At 39.7% G+C, this 17931-nt stretch overlaps 1 long non-coding RNA gene across 1 annotated transcript; it reads right to left on the reverse strand.

Moving 5' to 3' along the window:
- Positions 1–1329: 1329 nt before the first annotated feature.
- Positions 1330–16290, reverse strand: LOC118690269 (uncharacterized). Its single transcript, XR_004980752.2, has 5 exons — positions 16198–16290; positions 12835–12930; positions 6534–6639; positions 4749–4790; positions 1330–2826 (listed from the first exon to the last, which is right to left on the reverse strand). It is a non-coding gene; the product is annotated as an uncharacterized LOC118690269 (long non-coding RNA).
- Between the last annotated feature and the right edge of the window lie 1641 nt (positions 16291–17931).

Below are 17931 nucleotides of genomic sequence, written 5' to 3' on the forward strand. Positions count from 1 at the left end.
CAGAAGTGCCACCAAGTCCCTCTTTAGAGATGACAAGAAAAACCTTCTCCTTGTTCAGATCAACCTGCAAACCCAGTTTGAGCCTTGCAACTGAACCAGGCATGAAAAACTGTGTGGGGACAGCTTCTGGTGGGAACTGAACTTGTTTAAAGATGTGACTTGGCTTAGCATGAGCATTTAATTTTGGGAACGGTGCATACAGGTTGCAAGGGCTCAGTATCTGTCCCTACACTTGGATGAGCTGGTGACACAGAGAAATGGAGTGAACAAGAGTGGTAGGCCCTGGAACAATGAGTGGGAGCTTCCCCAAGCAAGCCTGAGCACCTCTGTGTCAGATTTATGCTCTCCAGAGGGCTGTAGCAAACACAGGGGCCCACAGCCAGCTCTTACTCCCACTAATGACATTTTTAGAAGGTGAGGACCTCATTGAATCCATTGCTGTTGACCCACGGGGCTCCATCTTCTCTGTGCTGCTCAGTGAATTAGGCAGGCAAGTGCAATTAAAGAGAGCAGGAGATGTGTATATCCAGTTTCTGACTCTCAGGGTTGCCAGCACACCCCATAATTTGAGAGAATTATGTCCTAAAGGCTATGGTATGATAGGGAAATCACTCATGATGAAACAATGCTTGAGTGGTGGAAAAAGCTTTGTTCTAATGTTGAATGGATTCTTCTGACATGGACTTTCAGGCAAGTTTTGGATGAAAATCTCACACTTGGAAATGCCTAATTTAAAATAAGATCTTATGTCTCAGCTGCTTTGGAATATATGAATGAGGAGGCCCATCCCTGTGAAGTGCCTGTCTCAATTATTTTTGTCTGGAATGTGCTGTCCTAGTTAATAAAAAAACCCTCAAAACCTAAGACATAGACAGTTAGGGTTTTTTAAGTGATTATAACGATTAAGAGTGGGATTTCTCTACTGCTTTTTGCAAGTAGAGGTGGGTACCCATAAAAATCCAAGTGACCTACCACCAATGCCATTATTTTAACTGACATCTGTGAGCATATTCTCTTAGGTTGCATCAAGACAGATGAGGGTCCTTTGTGCCCTTCTGACAGTGATGGCAATCATTAAAGATTTACCAGGGTCATTAAAGTGAGAAATAGCAGCAATGCAGAGTTGGATATCACCATCCCATGTGGATTCCACTGAAGTGCAAAGAAAGGCAGCATAGAACGAGCCGAGATCCTGCACTGTCACCTTAACCTCATTTTACAGAACAAAAAAAAAAAGGGGGGGGGGGGAAATTTTCCAGTTTGTCTAAAACGCATGAGAGAAGCACATTTCCCTTGTAGGGAGGCATTGCCACTAAAGGGCACAACATTTCCCTCCTTGTTAAAGCATTTGGCAGCCCAGCCAAGCTTGGGGACTCTTGCACAGCTCCTGCCTTCCTCTCACTGCTCTTTCCTCTGAGCACAAACCAGATTTTTGCTGTTCATTATTGGCTGTTCAAATCAAATGTTGAACCAACATCCCACTATACCTTTGAAATTTAGTTCTTATGAAGGCACTGGGGCTATTTTTAGCAGAGATCAAAAGAATGCAAAGAAACAAACAGCTGCAGATTTAATCAGCTTTAACATGTTTAACTACAAGCCTGATGACTCAGAAGGCACACACCTTGTCAGAGCAGCTATATGTAAATTATTCTAAGGTAAAAATAATAAGGAAAATTTCTAAAATCGTTACTGCACATGTGTTCCATTATTATAACACCTTGTGAAGTGACATCACAAAAATTGCTGGGAAAAAAAAGGTACATGGGGCTTCTAACCTTGCTTTGATTCTGCTGTTCATTCTATCAAATGAAACAGGAAAGTGATCTCCTACGGAAATCAGTCACTGCTCTTGTTTTAATCCCCCCCTTTGATTTCCCAAGCAGCCCAGATTAAAGGTAGACCTTTCTCCTGGGTGTGATGTGGTGCCTGTGGGCAGAGCAGGCACACAAAGCCCTTTGTCTGCCAGGGCTGTGCTGAGCAGCCAACCCTTGTCCCAGGGACAGTGCCAGGCTGCTCTGTGCTGCTGGAAAAATGTTCCCTGTCAGTCACCTGAAAAATGAAACAATTCACAGCACTGGGCAGGGGGAAAAAATAATCATGGGTTAAAAATAAACACTGTGGAGATCGCTCTGGGTGTGCAAACACACACTCATGCACAGCTACATTTGTGAAAAAAAGGAATAATACACACCAGCTCTGAATGCTCCACTTGAGCCAATTCCACATGAGCACACTCCTCCATTATGGATGTTGGGTTTGCTGAAGCTGTGGCACTCTGGAGCTCAAAGTCCCTTTCAAGATAACTTTTGCCAGTCATGCATATCCCAGTGAAAACAAAAAAAAACCAAACCCAAACACTTCATGCTCCTATCTCCTCACACCTGATATATTGGTCCTTCAGAGTCAGACATAATTATCACATGATGCACAAGGCTGAACATGTTTTAAACATCTGTTTGACATGCTGCAATCAATCACAGAGCAGCTGATAGTGCTGATAGTTGGTGCACAGTGGCAATGCCCCCCAGGCCCGTGCAGTGCTGAGATAAATGCCTTCCTCAGGTCACTGGAGGCACTCACTTCACCTCCTGCCTCATGATCCTTCCAAGGAGCATGTTATCTCGGGGCAACACATGTCTGCTGCTACCTGGCTCTTTAATTACTGTACACAAAATTCCAAATCAGAGTAATTGGCATCTCGAGGCACTGCCGTGCGCTGCGGGGTCCTCCCGACGTAAGTGAGCGACTGATGCAGCAAACAGAACAACCTTGATAGAGATTTCTCCCCAAAACTGATGGCATCTCAGGACTTTAAAGCAAAACCTGATGAAGTAAACAATAGAAATATTGTAATTACATTTTAAGCCCAAAAGCTCACAATGGTTTGCAATTTGTTTTTAATATGTAATTCTTCTGTACAAAAGGTACACTAATACACTAAACACACTAATCAGGATCTCTCAAAATACTTTCTTTAGATCATTTCTTAGCCACAGTGCATGTCTCAATCATTCTTCGAGATAGCTTTGCACTTTATATAAAAAAACACACACATTCACACTGACTTGGGGTAGGGGAGACCCAGCCCTGAATTTCCAGTGGAACCAGCACACACAGGCACAAGTTTACACCTGAATATCTGATCTCTGGGGTTTGAACATCTAAAACACCCAGCATCTGCTAGAGACACCCAACTGGTTGTACTTTCCTTTTAGGAGAAACACGGTCTTGGAGTTGAGATGTGTTTCCTCCTAACCAAACCCATTCTGACAAGCAATAGGATCCCTGATCCCTGATGGACTGATCCCTGATCAGTCCATCACTCCAAAAAGAATTAAGGAGCAATTACCTCACTATCCACATGCTTCCAAGTAGCTCAGAGAAAAAAAATTTAGTACTTTAGTCACATCAGATTTTCACTAATTTTTTTTTAACACTCAAATATTGGGAAATATCCAGACACATTTATTTACTATAAATCAGGAACTTTGTGAGCAAATGAGGAACTTCATGGAAACAAAAGGCTTCATAGAATCTCTGCTGTTCTGAACTACGGTTGCACCACCAGTTCTATTCTGACCCCAAGAGCAATTGCTCCTGACTTGTCATGGGATGAAAATCTATCACTTGAATTGCTTGATATTTGGGATGGCAATCCATTATCCAGGATGCTTGATACACTGGACACCAGACAATATCTTGCTACAGCTCACTAAAGGAAGATACGGAATAAAAAATGTAAAAAAATTAAATAAATAATAATCTAAAAGAATTTAAAAAATATATTGAGCCCCACAGAATCAATAAAGATGACTTCTTGCAGTCCCTAACCAAAGAGCAGGTTCATTAACACCTAACCCTATCCTGAGAGATGTTTGTGCAATCCATTCTTTTACATAATCAAAACTGCCTTAGCGTAAATGAGGAGCCAAGACACAGTAACATTTATAACTAAATAAAGGGACTAAAAGGTTAAAAAAGTAGCAACAACACCAATTAGCTCCTAAAAAGCAATAGTCACATTTTTTTTTATTTTTTCCTAGAATCATGTTATCTTCTAGAAGCACATGACTCCTTCTAATCAATTATTTATGAATACATGCAAGTGGAATTCTGATTTTGTTCCTACTTGGACAGTGTCTTTCAAGACCAACCAGGACTTCTCTAAAAATTGCTCTTCTCTTTAATCCTTCCCTTTTTTTCTTGTTATTGATATCTCCATCTGTAATTAAAAGTAATTTATGAAGATACCCACGCCTACAAACTGGGATTTATTTAGTGTCTATCTACCTTTACAAGTCAAACTGCCTAGAAGGGAAAGATATTTTTGACAGCCAGGGTTGAGACAAACTAAAATGTCTGAATCAAAATTAAATTGGTTCCTCACAATTTCCTTGTGCAAACCAATGTTTCTGAGACCCTCAAATCTATGCTGAAGGCATTTTAGGTGTTTTCCTTTGACCTACAGTCTGCCTGCCTGAACATCCCCACTGAACCCATGGCTCTGAGATGGTTTAAAAAGACAATTACACTAATTTCTAATTTCTGAGGAACAGTTAAATTCCCTTTTAAAAGAAGGTTGTTATAATAAAGAGGCTGTTTGTAGGAGTGCACACACACAAAAACCAGCCAACCCACCCAACCAAGCCCAAACGTACAAACAAAAAGCCATCAAACCCACATCCTTTTCTCTCTTGGATGGATATTTTTCAGTTCTAAAAGGTGTTGCCACAACTCTTACCCACCTGTGATTTTTCAGTGTCACTTTCCATTATGATCCTTCTCAGCTGCAAGAAAGGAGAAGAATTATGAGCTCTTTCACAAAGGATTTAGTTTGATTTTACTCAGGATGAGAAATTAAGGATGCCCTGACTGACAGCATGTGGTTTCTATTTCTGTTTATAAGCAGCCTTACAATAGTAGGTCAAAAGGATTAGAGGAAGGTCAGTGTTACTGTTTCTAGAGGAAACTAAGAATTGTAGGTTCCCTTCAATATTCTTGCTTTCCAAAGAAAGTGGAAATCTTTATGTGAGAGGGTTTTTCAAACACCTGCTCTTATTCACTTTTTCTTCAGCAATTGAAGTAAAGGAGAGAGTTGTGGGATTATTTACTTTTTTTCCCGCTTTCATCTACTACAAAATAAGCATTGTACATAGAGGAAAAAAGTTAATTTGCTGTCTGATATAGGCCCTGGATTTTTTTCATAACTACAAAGGACAGAAGCAATAATATCAGTACAACACACATACTATTTAAGGCATGGAGAAGCTATAATATCTCTGAGCAACATCACAATATCACAAAAGAGCTGAAAGTTCTCTGCAGTTCAGTGTTTTCATCTTCCAGCCTCACAACAGTGTGATCTTGCTGTTCAGCAGCACCATAGGTGGAAAAAAACTGCTCAGTTCAAGTGGTTTAACATCAGTTATTGATTTATTGACAACTTGCAAATAACTGCCAATATTTTATCTGTCTATGCAGATCAACTCCAACAACAGAGCAGGTGAAACCAGTATTTTAGACAATTAAGAAATGTTAATTTGTGCTCACAAACATCCAGGCTTCGTGCTCGTCTGTCATTTTTTTTCAAGCTGAGGCCTTTTTCCAGTTTCCCTGCAATTCCCTGGATTTTGTTTAATTCAGGTGATGGTTGACTCCCTGTTTAGCATGATGGGTATTTGATGTGAGTGGAGAAACTGCATCCTCTACAGAGCAGAGCAAATGGGGCCCATTTGAATTTTCTGAATTGCACAGCTCACTCTATTAGGAGTTATTTCTCCTTCCAGAAAAAAAAAAAAAATAAAAATACTGCAACGCTCCAGTTGCTTTTAATGGTTGAAAAATCACATTCCCCTGAGTGAGAAGATAAGCTGAGAGGATTTTTAATTAAAGCTCACTCTTCCTCATCTCTATCACAAAAATCTGGTTTGTGCTACAAGCCAATCATTGCCTGACACTCCAGATGTCTTGCAAGCCACCTGGGTGCTCTCTTTCATAAAAATCAAGGTTGCACATCCCAGACACCTCCTGAATTCAACTAAACAAACACATTTGTGCCAAAATGACATCGTTGCTCTGCTGCATGGAATGGATGCAGCTCATTTCAGAGTCATCCAGCCAAAGAACTGCTCCAGCTGGGAAGGGCTGAAGTTAGGGGTGCCCCCTGCAATGCCAAGCAGCAAAAATGCTTCCAGCAGTCTTCAAAATACTCAAAACATCAGGCACACATCCTCTAGTTCTTGGCCCTGGGATGGTTTGACCCTGGAAGTACAGATTTGCAGAAGGAAGGGGTGAAATTATAGAGAAATCCCAGGGAAATAAAAGAAAATAATTAGTGGGAATGGGCTTTTCATGGATACATCACAGCAATTCAAACCTCCTAAAGAATCAGTGCTTGTCCAAGGACTTCACTGGAGTTGCTCAAGGCATGGAATTTACCCCAAGGGGTAGGAATATCACTGACCAGAACTAAACCAAAATTAACAACTGGCAGGTTGAAACCAGCACCAAAGAATTAAGTCAATACTGACCCAACTCCAAAATTCTGCTTCCAAAGGCAGAGGTCCTCTGCTCCTCAGTGAAAGATGCACTATCTTTTTTGTACAAATTCCATGGATGAATTTGGCTGTGCTCACACTGTAGCAACAAAAAAAAAAAGTGGGTAAAAGTCTTGAGAAAATCTAGAAATTCATTTACTGTTGCCCTCAATGGCAGTGTGTGCTTTGTAAATAACCTACTTATGTAGGGTTTTTACATGAAAAGAACTGAAGAAGCAAAAATAATATATAAAGAAATAGCTAAAGGCTAGACAAAGTAGGTGTGTACTTAACCAGAATACTTAAATATGGTGAACTGAGCTCTTTTTATTTGCCTTTTCCTCAGTCTGTGTTTATATCATGGGATTTTTGGAGGTAAGGAAGGAACCAAGGTATTGGGAACACAATTTTCACTGCTATTCTCCCTCTCCCATTTTTAACCTATGTTTTGTTTAGATAATGTTTTCTTTAGATAATGTTTTGCTAAAATTGGCTGAGGTTTTTAATTATTATTTTTACCACAACCTTGTTTATGCTGCAATTTTCATGATTTTACCCTGAACTCCTTTGATTACTCATCATATTTTTATGACTTCCATTTGCAGCACTGTTATCTTTTGATCTTCTGCTGTCTGCCCGTATGTTTAAAGTTTTCCAAACTAATTAAGACAATTAACTAAAAAAGACTAATTGCATTCATAAATGAGACATGGCATTTCTGATTAGCAGGTGGCTCCTTTCTGGTTTGGATACATAAAAGCAGATGGAAATGTGGCAGACTTAGTTATATTTAATGTGCCCACTTCCTTCCAGACTGCTCTTCTTTTCACTAATGACAATAAAACCTATAAAATCTTCTGATTACTCTGGTTTTTTTTGCTTTTGCCACTTCTCATTTGAAATTCTGGCCATTCTCAACTAAGGCTTTCCAAACTGTTTTTCCTAAATGATTTGTCATTTCTATTTACAGGCTTTAAGGTGCCTGGAAGAACAAGAAGATCAGAAATATTCAAAAATAAGAAGTCTGCTCCTCAATTTCATGTGCAATCAATAATATAAATAATTTGTAGTGATATTTTTAAAGAAAAGATGCTTTAAAAGACAGTTCTGTTCTTTTTTTTCTACATTTCCATATAAAAGCAAATGTTTATCCCTGCTGTTCCTATAGCCGAGATTTTTTTTTTTATTATTTTCTCCAGTGCCCCAAAATCACTTTTCAAAATTCATAATTAATTGTCAACCAAATGCACTGGGGACATAAAGAAGCAATTTCTTTGTTGCCCTGACAATCTATGACAATTTTAGCATTGCACAAGTGAAAAAAAAAACCAAAACAAACAACCAAAAAAATAACAGTACAACCACATGACAGTGTGGGAAATTACCAGTTAGGATGCCTGACGAACATAGGTAACTTACAAATTTTATATCTAAAATAAATACACTGCCTTGAAGTTCAGGAAAACAATTCCACAGTTTAAGTGTGTCTGGAGAAAAGAAGTTCAACATGAATCCAACACTGACTACCCAAAATTTTAGTGCTTATTGTATAAAACTCTTTTCTATACAATTTTATGAGAATAGCTCTGCAAAAGATTATCTGGGATTTATTCAAGCAAATTTTGTTTCTATTAGCCCAAATTATCTATTTGACACTAACTTTTGGATCATGCAGCACTTTTAAGTGGAACTATTTCAAAGTAAGTGAGAGGAGCAGAAAAAAATTAAAATCTGACCATAGAGACTAAATTATGTTGAAGCAAAGCACTTGAAGTTCATCCCTACCAAATTCTGGTGCTGTGATTGTCTGCAATGCATCTGATCACACAATTTTTATGTAGAAATAGAAGAAAGCAGTGAAAATTTTGAGATGGTGCCTAGCAGCTTCATTTTTGTTTTATCATTCAACCAAAAGCTGGTTAGAGGGTAATACAGACAGAATGGGACACACCATCTGCTGTTTAGAGTAATGTGAAAAAAAGGAAAAGAAAAAATCAGCTGATAAACATGTCAGGGTGGTGATGGTCCAGATTTTCACCTGCATCCAAGAGCAAGAAGGATTCCCCTCCCTGACTCTGGGACTGTTTTATCTCAGCTCTCCTCCGTTCAGAGACACACACTAAACAATAGGGCTGAAATGCAAAGATGTGCAGCCTTTCAGACAGCAGTAATGAGAACGTGTCCTAAGTCCCAATCACAAATTAAAGGATGCCACAGCATTCAAATCAGAAAAATGTCACACCAGGGGATTTCCTGAATTCAGAGCTTTGAATATATCCAGTAAATTGTTGTGACTCACAGTATGCTAGGATTCTAAAATAACTTCAGACTGCCTTGCCTTTACTTCTTACTCAAGATATCTGTCCTCAGCAAAAAGTTGAGATGCATAAGGACTTGAGGATTTCATCACGAGTGCAGCTCCATAAAAATACCAATTTGCTGTTCAATAAACAAAACCTGAAAGTTATGCTGGCCAATAAATCTGAGTAAGTGCTCTTAGTGCAGATGCTATTGAGCAGGAGCATCCTGCATCAGCTGTTTTGAGCCCTGCTGGAAGGAGCAGGATGACTCAGGGAGTTGGTAATGGGATCCAGAGCCTTTCACCCCCAGGTCAATTGTGATAATCTGAAACACACCAGGAGTCAATGCCATGGCAGCCCCCTCTGCTGCCTGCAGCCAAATCACCCTGTGGCCTCCAGACAATTCCTGCACAAGAAGCACTGGAACCACAACAGAAAGCCCTGGCACTGGTATCTGGCACCAGCAAAAGAGCTGGAAAGCCAAGAAATCCCCTGGGGAAATACTTATTGCTTTTAAAATAAGTAAGGGGAAGTGTTTCAGTAAAGAATTAGAGGGAAAATGGTTTGCAGCAACTTTTCATCTTTCTATGGTGCTGGCAAACCTTGTGGGCTTGAAGCTATTTGAAATTTAAAGCGCTCACCACTCACACAGACTATCAGAAAATGCAAATTTTGTGTCCCATCAATACTGGGCAGAATCCACAACCTGCACACATGGATACACTCTGTGATGTCCCCTCTAACTACACCCAACCTTCAGCTGCTCTGACATAGCTCAAACATGCAGAGAGATGCGTGCCACCATCCCAAGTCTGGCATTCAGACTTATTTTCAGATCTGTTTACAGCTTTTTTTGAGGGCTTCCAGGGATTTGTCCCTGTTCTGATCTGTGTATGTCATTGTGCAGCCTCAACCTGTTGCTCCATCACATCCACCTCCACTCCCAAGGCATCAAACTGAACTGCACAGTCTTTGCAGAGTTGAAATTCCAAAATACTGAACACCACTGCTCATCAGCAACAGACTTCCCACTATGGAGAGGTGGGAATTATCAAAAATAGGAAGGGAAAAAGGATTAGTTCAGTCATTCTGTATGGATCTGAAGCATGTTTAACTTCACCATCACCAAGAATATCAGAGAAAAAAACATCAGGATTACTTTTATCTGGGGACATGATACTGCTGGGCAGCAGGTCTTTTCTGGAAAGAGGATCTGGACTAATTTATTCAGGTACTATTGGTAAATTCCAAGCACAGGCCATGGGAGCCCTGTTAATCTTTAACTCTGATGACACTGACAAATCTACAAATCTGAAAAATACTCCAGTGTCTCAGCTCATCATGCAAAATATTTTAATCACCAGAGGAAATGTATCAGGTTATCAGAAACTTCCCTACAATCACATAGATGGACTTTTGTCATTATACTTAATGCTACTCTGAATGAGCCAATAAGATTTCTTTAGATGTTTTGGATCTTTTAAATTTATAAACGTTCAGATGTGTTAAGCAGGAATCATGAATTTTTAAGATAACTTATTTTCCTTTCATAAAACCTGCACTATTTACCTTGATTACCAAATGACAAAGCTCAGCTAACAGAAATTAAGCATGTTGGTCCCCTCTAACCTCCACAGCATTTTTATTTTTCAGTACTCTTTTAAAGCAAGTAGTAACCACTGTTAATATTTTTCTTCATGTCTATGGAAGCTTTTTTCACTCCTAGTTGTGACTCATTTCTTGTGAATTATTCATGAGAGTAAAATGTATAGTAATGTTTTGGTTAAGTGGAGATTAAGCTTTGACTATCTTTTCTTCACCCACTCTTTGAATGTAAAAACACTCTTTTGGTGATGAAAAATAAAGTACATTTCTTAATTTTCAATATTTTCTCCTAGTTTATGCTAATGCCTACAAAGACTGGCAGGTTCTGTCCCTAGAAATAGTTTTAACTAGAACAGCAAGAAAATTAATTTTTTGGTTGACTAGTGGGATTTTTTTTAAATTCCATTTAAAATGAAATTTAAATAAGAGAAGAATATCATTCCAAATGAAAAACATTTTAAAAATTCTTAGGTGGGTTTTTACTCCCCATCCCCACCATTCATTTTGAAGTGGGCAAAGACAAAAAGACATAAGAAAAAGAAAATACTTTGAAACTGGTGTGATATCAGCCAGTGCCAGTCAGCTGAAGAGGCATTTGTCTTTCTCAACTCTCTCTGGAGATTTTTGGTGCAGGCAGATTTACAATGTCAACAGGAAGATTTTGGCACCTGTTTTCCCACCAGTTTTTTTAATGAGAGCAGAGCATCTAAATCCTCTTTGGACAGCTTTCAAAACAGCAGCTCCAGCTTCTCCATTAAGCTTTTTGGGGGACACCAAGGTGGCCAATTCCAGCACTCAGGGCCATGAGGAGCTCTCCAGGGTGGGGCAAGCAGAGGGAGAGAGGCACATGAGAATTAGGAATGGGAATTAGGGAACACCCAACTGGGAATTAGGAATACCCATGCTGGCAGGAACTCTTGGTAGGCAAAGCAAACTCACACACACTCCCTCCAAAACCTCCTCCCAGCCCTGAATCATGTTTCTACCCTCTGGAAATGCATCCCACTCCCCATGGCATTTCTTAGGTCATCCCTCTAACCCCACCCCTCTCTCCTGTACTTTATTTTAAGTTTCAACACGTACATACAGAGGAAAATGATGCCCAGCTACTTAATGTGTTCCCTTTTCTGAATTTGTCTATTAATGTTGGATCTTTTGCTGTTGCACATGCACCTTACATTTTTAAAGTGCCTTTTCCTGTAGCTGTCATGCAAATAACTGTATAGTTTAGGTCGCTGAGATCATACCTAACTGGGTTTCAAAATTTGACTTTGATCTGGCCAAGAGGTGAGCTGAATTTCCCCCACAGGATTGCTGCTTCCTCAGCCTGCCAGCCTATTCCCTGGCCTGTGACAACATGGGGAAAGGAAAAGGGGCAGAAAAGAGGAAATTAGACAGCGATCTGGCTCTCTCCCTCAACCAATTCATCCTTGCTGAGCTGAGGATCATTCCCAGAGACCAGCACGAATACACTTCTCACATGCATTTGCATAAACCAAATTATCAGCTGCTTGTTGGGTTGTTGGTGTTTTTTTAAGCAGTCCCTTTTGCTATTCATAATCCCCATGAAGATAATTCATGGCATTTTTTGTCCAGCTTTTTCAGCTTGTGGAGCAGAGCTGGCTGAACTCCTCGCAGAGGGCGCTGGATTAAATGCAGGTAAGGGTTATGAATGGTGAGCTGTAATTTACTGACAGACAGAGGGCATGGTGTGGTTTTCAAGGCATGAATTAGAGTTCTCTGGTGAAATGAGGGTGCTTTGAGCTGATTAAATTATAAAAAAAATGTGCACCTGGGCTGCATAAAGATCTGACACCCTCTCCCTGGAGTCTGGCTGATAATAAAAGTGATGTACGTCATCATTTCTGCATCATCTGAAAGTTTAATACGTGTCATTGTGAGCTTCTTTTCTTCTCTGAAACTGCAAACACAGCAAAATTGCAGGCTTGGTGCCACTGATGAGTCATTGTTGGCCTGCTGGATCTCTATTACAATGGCCATACACAAAGAGAAGCATGACACGCCAGTTTACCATCATTATCTGTTTCCTTTGCAGTTGTTTCCACAGCTGAGTAGCTCAGACACAGCCTGGGTCAAGTAGCAGGGGGAGGAGGTGTTGAAATTAAGGGTAGCTTTTAAGGGAGATGAGTTAGGTATGATCTCAGCCATCTAAAATACACAGCTATTTGCATGGCAGCTGCAGGAAAAGGCCCTTACACATGTATAACTTACATGTGCAACAGCAAAAAATCCAGCATTAATAGAAAAATGCAGAGAAACGAACACTTTCAGTAGCAGGGCAGCATTTTCCTCTATATGTACCTCTTGAAATTCAGAATACAATATAGAAGAGAATTTAGCCCATTTTGCTAAAATGGCAGTAAAGGTACCTTAGTATCCACTGAAAAGTCAGCAGTTCAGTTGTTGTAGCACTCCATTGCCAATGATTTCTTCTTTAATCTTGTTTTCATCACAGCTCCAGAAGTCTGGAATGTAAATGTAGACACATTATTCTTTTCAGATACTCCAAATCCGAATTTAAAAACCCCACATCTTCTAATCTGGAGGTTAACAGCACTTAACAAAGAGTATTCTTTCTTTAGCATTAAAGTGGGGGGAGCTAAAGAGAAACATCCCTACATACTGGATCAAACAGTAATATTCATAATTTTTAACATTTAAAAACAGAAATATCTGGGGGGAAAACAGCCCAGGAAAGGATAATCTGCAGTGTATAATATATACTTGCATAAAAGATCAAACTTGATGGACAATATCACCTTGGAGGGAATGAACTCCTTGAATCAGGCTCATACTCCCTCTTTTAATCTTGGAAAAACACATTCCTCCGAATCCAAGCCCTGTGGTAACCATCACACAGCATCCCTGGGACTCACACCAAGGCCTGGATTGGGTTCACTGATTATTCAGCTCCTACACAGACAGGGGAGTGTTTCTCACAAGTTGTTGGGCATTGAAACATCACCTGGATAGATTTGGTATCTCTATTGCAAAGAGGAGACACCAGTAAAATGCATAATAGCAGACAAATTTTGATCTTATTTTGTCTGACAGTGGGCAGCCACTGTTACTGACTCCACAAAAAAGGGAAAGCAGGCACAGATTTTGCTCTCAATTTTGCTGATGTAACAGTAAAACCTTTGTTAAAAGCAGAAATTTTGTTCTCTAATGCATGAAACCTTCAAGGTGGGGAATTTATTTTAACATAACTCCATCCTAATTAGAATAGGAATCCAACCTACAGTAAAGCCCCCCTGGTACTGAGGCTTACCATAATTTCTTCTCCAAATAAAACTGAAAGCCATTATTTTCTCCATGAGATGAAGTAAAAATAAGGAAATCTGAGAGCCTGTACAAGTTAGATTTAAGGTACAACCAATAGCAGCTCTTATGCTGTAAACACTTATAATTTGTTTTTTTTCATTTATTGATACAAAGGGAGAAGTCCAGTTTAAAGTAATCAGGTGGAAAATCCCATGGAAATCGCTGGACAAGTGCTCTGACTAGAGAGAAAATAATTGTATATTGCATTATTTTTCTTCAGTCCACAGAACCAACTAAGAGACAATGTATTGGTTTTGGAGTCTGGCTTTCTTTTTTTTTTTGTTTTTTCTGAACTAGACAGATAGGTATATTGAATCAATGTTTATGAAAAAGAGCTAGTTAAATTTTACAATTATTTCAGAGAGACGACACTTCCATGATCTGGAATAAGAAATTGAGGCCTGGCAATATATGGTTGTGGCATATAAAAAGAAAAAAAAGCCTTACTGTCACTCAGTAAATAAACATTTTCACTCATCCCTAACAGTGACAGCAGTCTGGACAAAATCACTGCACTCCAGCTGGTGCTTTAGCAACCCTTTTTTTTTTTTCCTACCAGATTATGAGAAATAATCAGACAAAACAAGGCAAAGGAGCAAAGTGTTGAAAGTAGGCTGGTCCTGGGAACAAATCATGAACTGGACACAAAGACCATTGAGCCATAAATGAACAAAGAAGGACACAACTGCTTATTTATTAAACAATGCTCTTACTTTCAGTCCACAGTGTCTTAAAACTGCCTCATTGGGACCATTACCAGAGCAAATTACTGCTCAACATGAATAAATGTGGAGAAGTCTGGGTCTAAGCTTTTAAGTGGTTTGGGTTTTGGTGGGGTTTTTTAACGTTTTAATGCGTTTTAAATTGTTTTTATTATTATGCACAGCTACATCATAGGGGCAATTCTCTACAGATGAGGCTGAGCTGAGGTCTCTGTTGAAAGGTCAAGGCTTGCAAGTGTTACTAATTAGGGACACAGGCACAGAGTTATGTTTCCTTAGATAAGGAAAAGGAAAGAGAACCTAGCTGTTGTTTAACATTACATGAAATCATTTTCTGCTTCTCCACGGCTAGAGTTTAAAAATATCATGTAACAGATGTTCTGGTTCTGAAGCTGCCCTACCCCATAGGTGCAGAATCACAAAAAAAGGCAGGTATACACTAGGCTATCTTAAACTTCAGAGGAAAGCTTATCCATCACAAAGGTTTTGTCAGTCTCCCAAGAAGAGGGGCTAATGTGGGATTTCTCTATCAGAATGCAGCTCAATGAATCAAATGTCAGCCTGGAGGAGGAGGTGATGAGAATGCACTGTGCCCAGGGAAAGCAGGAGGTGATACACAAAAGATGAAAAGTCTATTTTGTGAGGTCAGAGAGGTGACAGCTGAGATCACTGAATCAGAATGATCTTTTTCAGGCTGCAATTCTCATCAGGGTGAGGGATGCTTTCTGAAGGAAAAAAATGTTACAACTATTACATGGTACAGCTTGTACTCAAGTGTAACTGGAAATGAGACCAAAAGTTCACTGCTGCTGGCGCCAGTTTTCCTTACAATAACAGAAATATCTGTGAATATTTGGAATTTGGGAACTAATGGCCTCTGATGGCCATCCACAGTCTAGTTAAAGGGTAATGCCTGCTACTCAACTTATTGCCTTTGCTATGGGCCCACACTTTCATTTTGTAAGACTTTCAAGCTTAACACTTTCAAGATCACCACAGCTTATTAGAGAATGAAAGGTAATTTTTCCCTTCCAAATCACAAGTTAAGCCAGCAGGTTGAGATTCACCTCTAAGGCAAACATCCACACCTGAGTTGCTGTTATTGTGGTGATGGACACTATGATAATTTACAGAAGTGAATTCAGAGGTTTCACTCCTGACAGCTTTAGATTGCTTTTGTCTAAATTAATAACAACTCTGAATAAAAACCATCAAGTCCAGCTGTACAGTCTCACACTTAACTTTTCCATTAGTGTCATTGGCCTCCCAGGAGTCTCTTCTTGTACTTCATAAGTTTATGGACAAGACATAAATGACCCCATATGCATCAGCTGGCCTCAGTGAGCATCTCTCTCCCTCTCCTCCTCTGCTATCCATCAAAACTCTTCCCTGTGATTACACCACATGCCAGAAACACAGTCATACCTTGAAATGCTAAATGAAAGGCCTACCAGCTAATCTGGGAGTGTTTATTCATGCAGGCTCGGTGTGAAGCAGGGGCACTGCAGCTGATGAGGCCGTCGCACCTGCGTGCGCGAGAGGCACAAGAGCCTCTTGCAGACAGATCCCTCCCGCTTCCCACTCAGCTTTTCCTTTTCCCTGCTCAGCAGGCAGAGAGTTTATGAGAAATAGGGGGTGTGCATGATGAAGGCACACACAGAATGTGTGAAATAATAAACCTCTCACCTCCACTCGAGGCACAGCTCCTGTCGTGAGGTTTTGGATGCGGCGCCAAGCTCTGGCTCAAGGATTCTTCCCCAGCCTGGGATGGGGTCACTGGGCTGCCTGAAGAACACAGGACACACTGGAATTCAAATCACCTCTGAGAACATCTCTCTATTCTCATGGATTGATTTATTTTGTAACCATGACTCAAAAGATCCAATCATCAACAAGGGCTGTTGTCAAATGGGTGTTTCCTGAATATATTAAAATGCTCAATTCTGCAGTTGCACTTGGGGCCTTAAGGGAATTTCAGGAAGGTCTCTGGGAAAAAAATGCTTTTCAAATGGGCCTGAAATTCAGGACAAACTGAGCTTGGCTGCTCCCATTCAGTTCTGCTGAGGGACACAAATCACCCTTCCCAAAGCTGCCTGCTGATGTGGTTAGCAGCTTTTCTGTGGCATTTACTGTTAGCTACACCATGTGGCCTGATGGGTTTATGATGTGGACAGACAAGCCCTAAAGAGTAAAACATTCCCATAGAAACTCATTCCCAGTGTGACCTATGGCAGGATTAAAGTGAGGTCTCCAAAGGTGGAAGGGGAGTGCATCCATCACCTGCTCCTTGTAAGCATCCCCTCAACCACAGAGCTCACATCCAACACAATTAATTGCCAAATCAGCCTCTGGACACAAGATAATGAAATGCTATTTATTGATTTGCATTCTCATTGAAACGGAGGAAAAGAAGCCAATCAAGCTGGTTTGGTGGGGAAATTTCAAAGCATTAGTCTCATGTATAGATAATACATTGAGGTTTTATTGACACTATAAATAAAATCTTGCAGCCCATAAATATTAGGCTTTCTCCTCTACAAAAGGAAAGAAATTTCAGCACAACAAAGCATGTGTTACAGATGCTGAAATGATCCTCCCTGCACACTTACTCCAGGTTTCAGCATGCTGTTCATTTTCTATGGTGGCACTTGCAAGAGGCCTAAACTAAATTGAAATAAAAGACAATATCAATTTAATTTTAAATGCACTCCATGGTAACACAGAGTCAAAATACCTGTCTGCACTGAAGGAGGTCTTTCAGGCAGAAAAATCCTCAGAGGAAAAGCTTTGGTGAGTTGCCTAACTACAGGTTAAAATACCTCTGAAACAAATATTGGAAATATACCAAAAATGAGCATTATTAAAATTCTGCTTATTAAAATTTCTTTATAAAAAGAAAACTTCAGAAAAAAGGCAAAACAAAAGCCTATTATAAAACACTTAATGGTTTCTTCTCTAGTATAAATATAACTGTTTGTCAATACAATCATGCAAACAGATCTTGGCTTTTATGGAAAATTCAGCAGTAGAAGAAAAAAGCCAGAAAGAGGAAAACTCTCAGCACCCAACTCACAAAACAATTTGCCACGCTCCTCATCCTGTTTGGAGGAATCCACAAAGACTGCAAAAGCTTATGGAAAATTTTCCTCTTTGTCCAATTGGGTTTAAGAAAAAAAAATTAAATATTTTTCTCTTTTTTCCTAAAATTTGCAGTGATTTCATCAGGCACAATTTTGCTTTATGCATTTTAGATTCTCTGATTCTACAGAAGGTGTAAAAATACCTTGAAGTCTAGAGACACCCTCAAGTCTCTGACTTCAATGCAAATTAAGCCTGGTTTTGAATGGGTACTGCATAAAATAGGTTATCATTGCGAATATTTGGAATTTGAAACTCACTTCCCATTTTTGTCCCACAGAA

Source organism: Molothrus ater, chromosome 2 (genome assembly GCF_012460135.2).
Source record: "Molothrus ater isolate BHLD 08-10-18 breed brown headed cowbird chromosome 2, BPBGC_Mater_1.1, whole genome shotgun sequence".
Classification (NCBI taxonomy): domain Eukaryota; kingdom Metazoa; phylum Chordata; class Aves; order Passeriformes; family Icteridae; genus Molothrus; species Molothrus ater.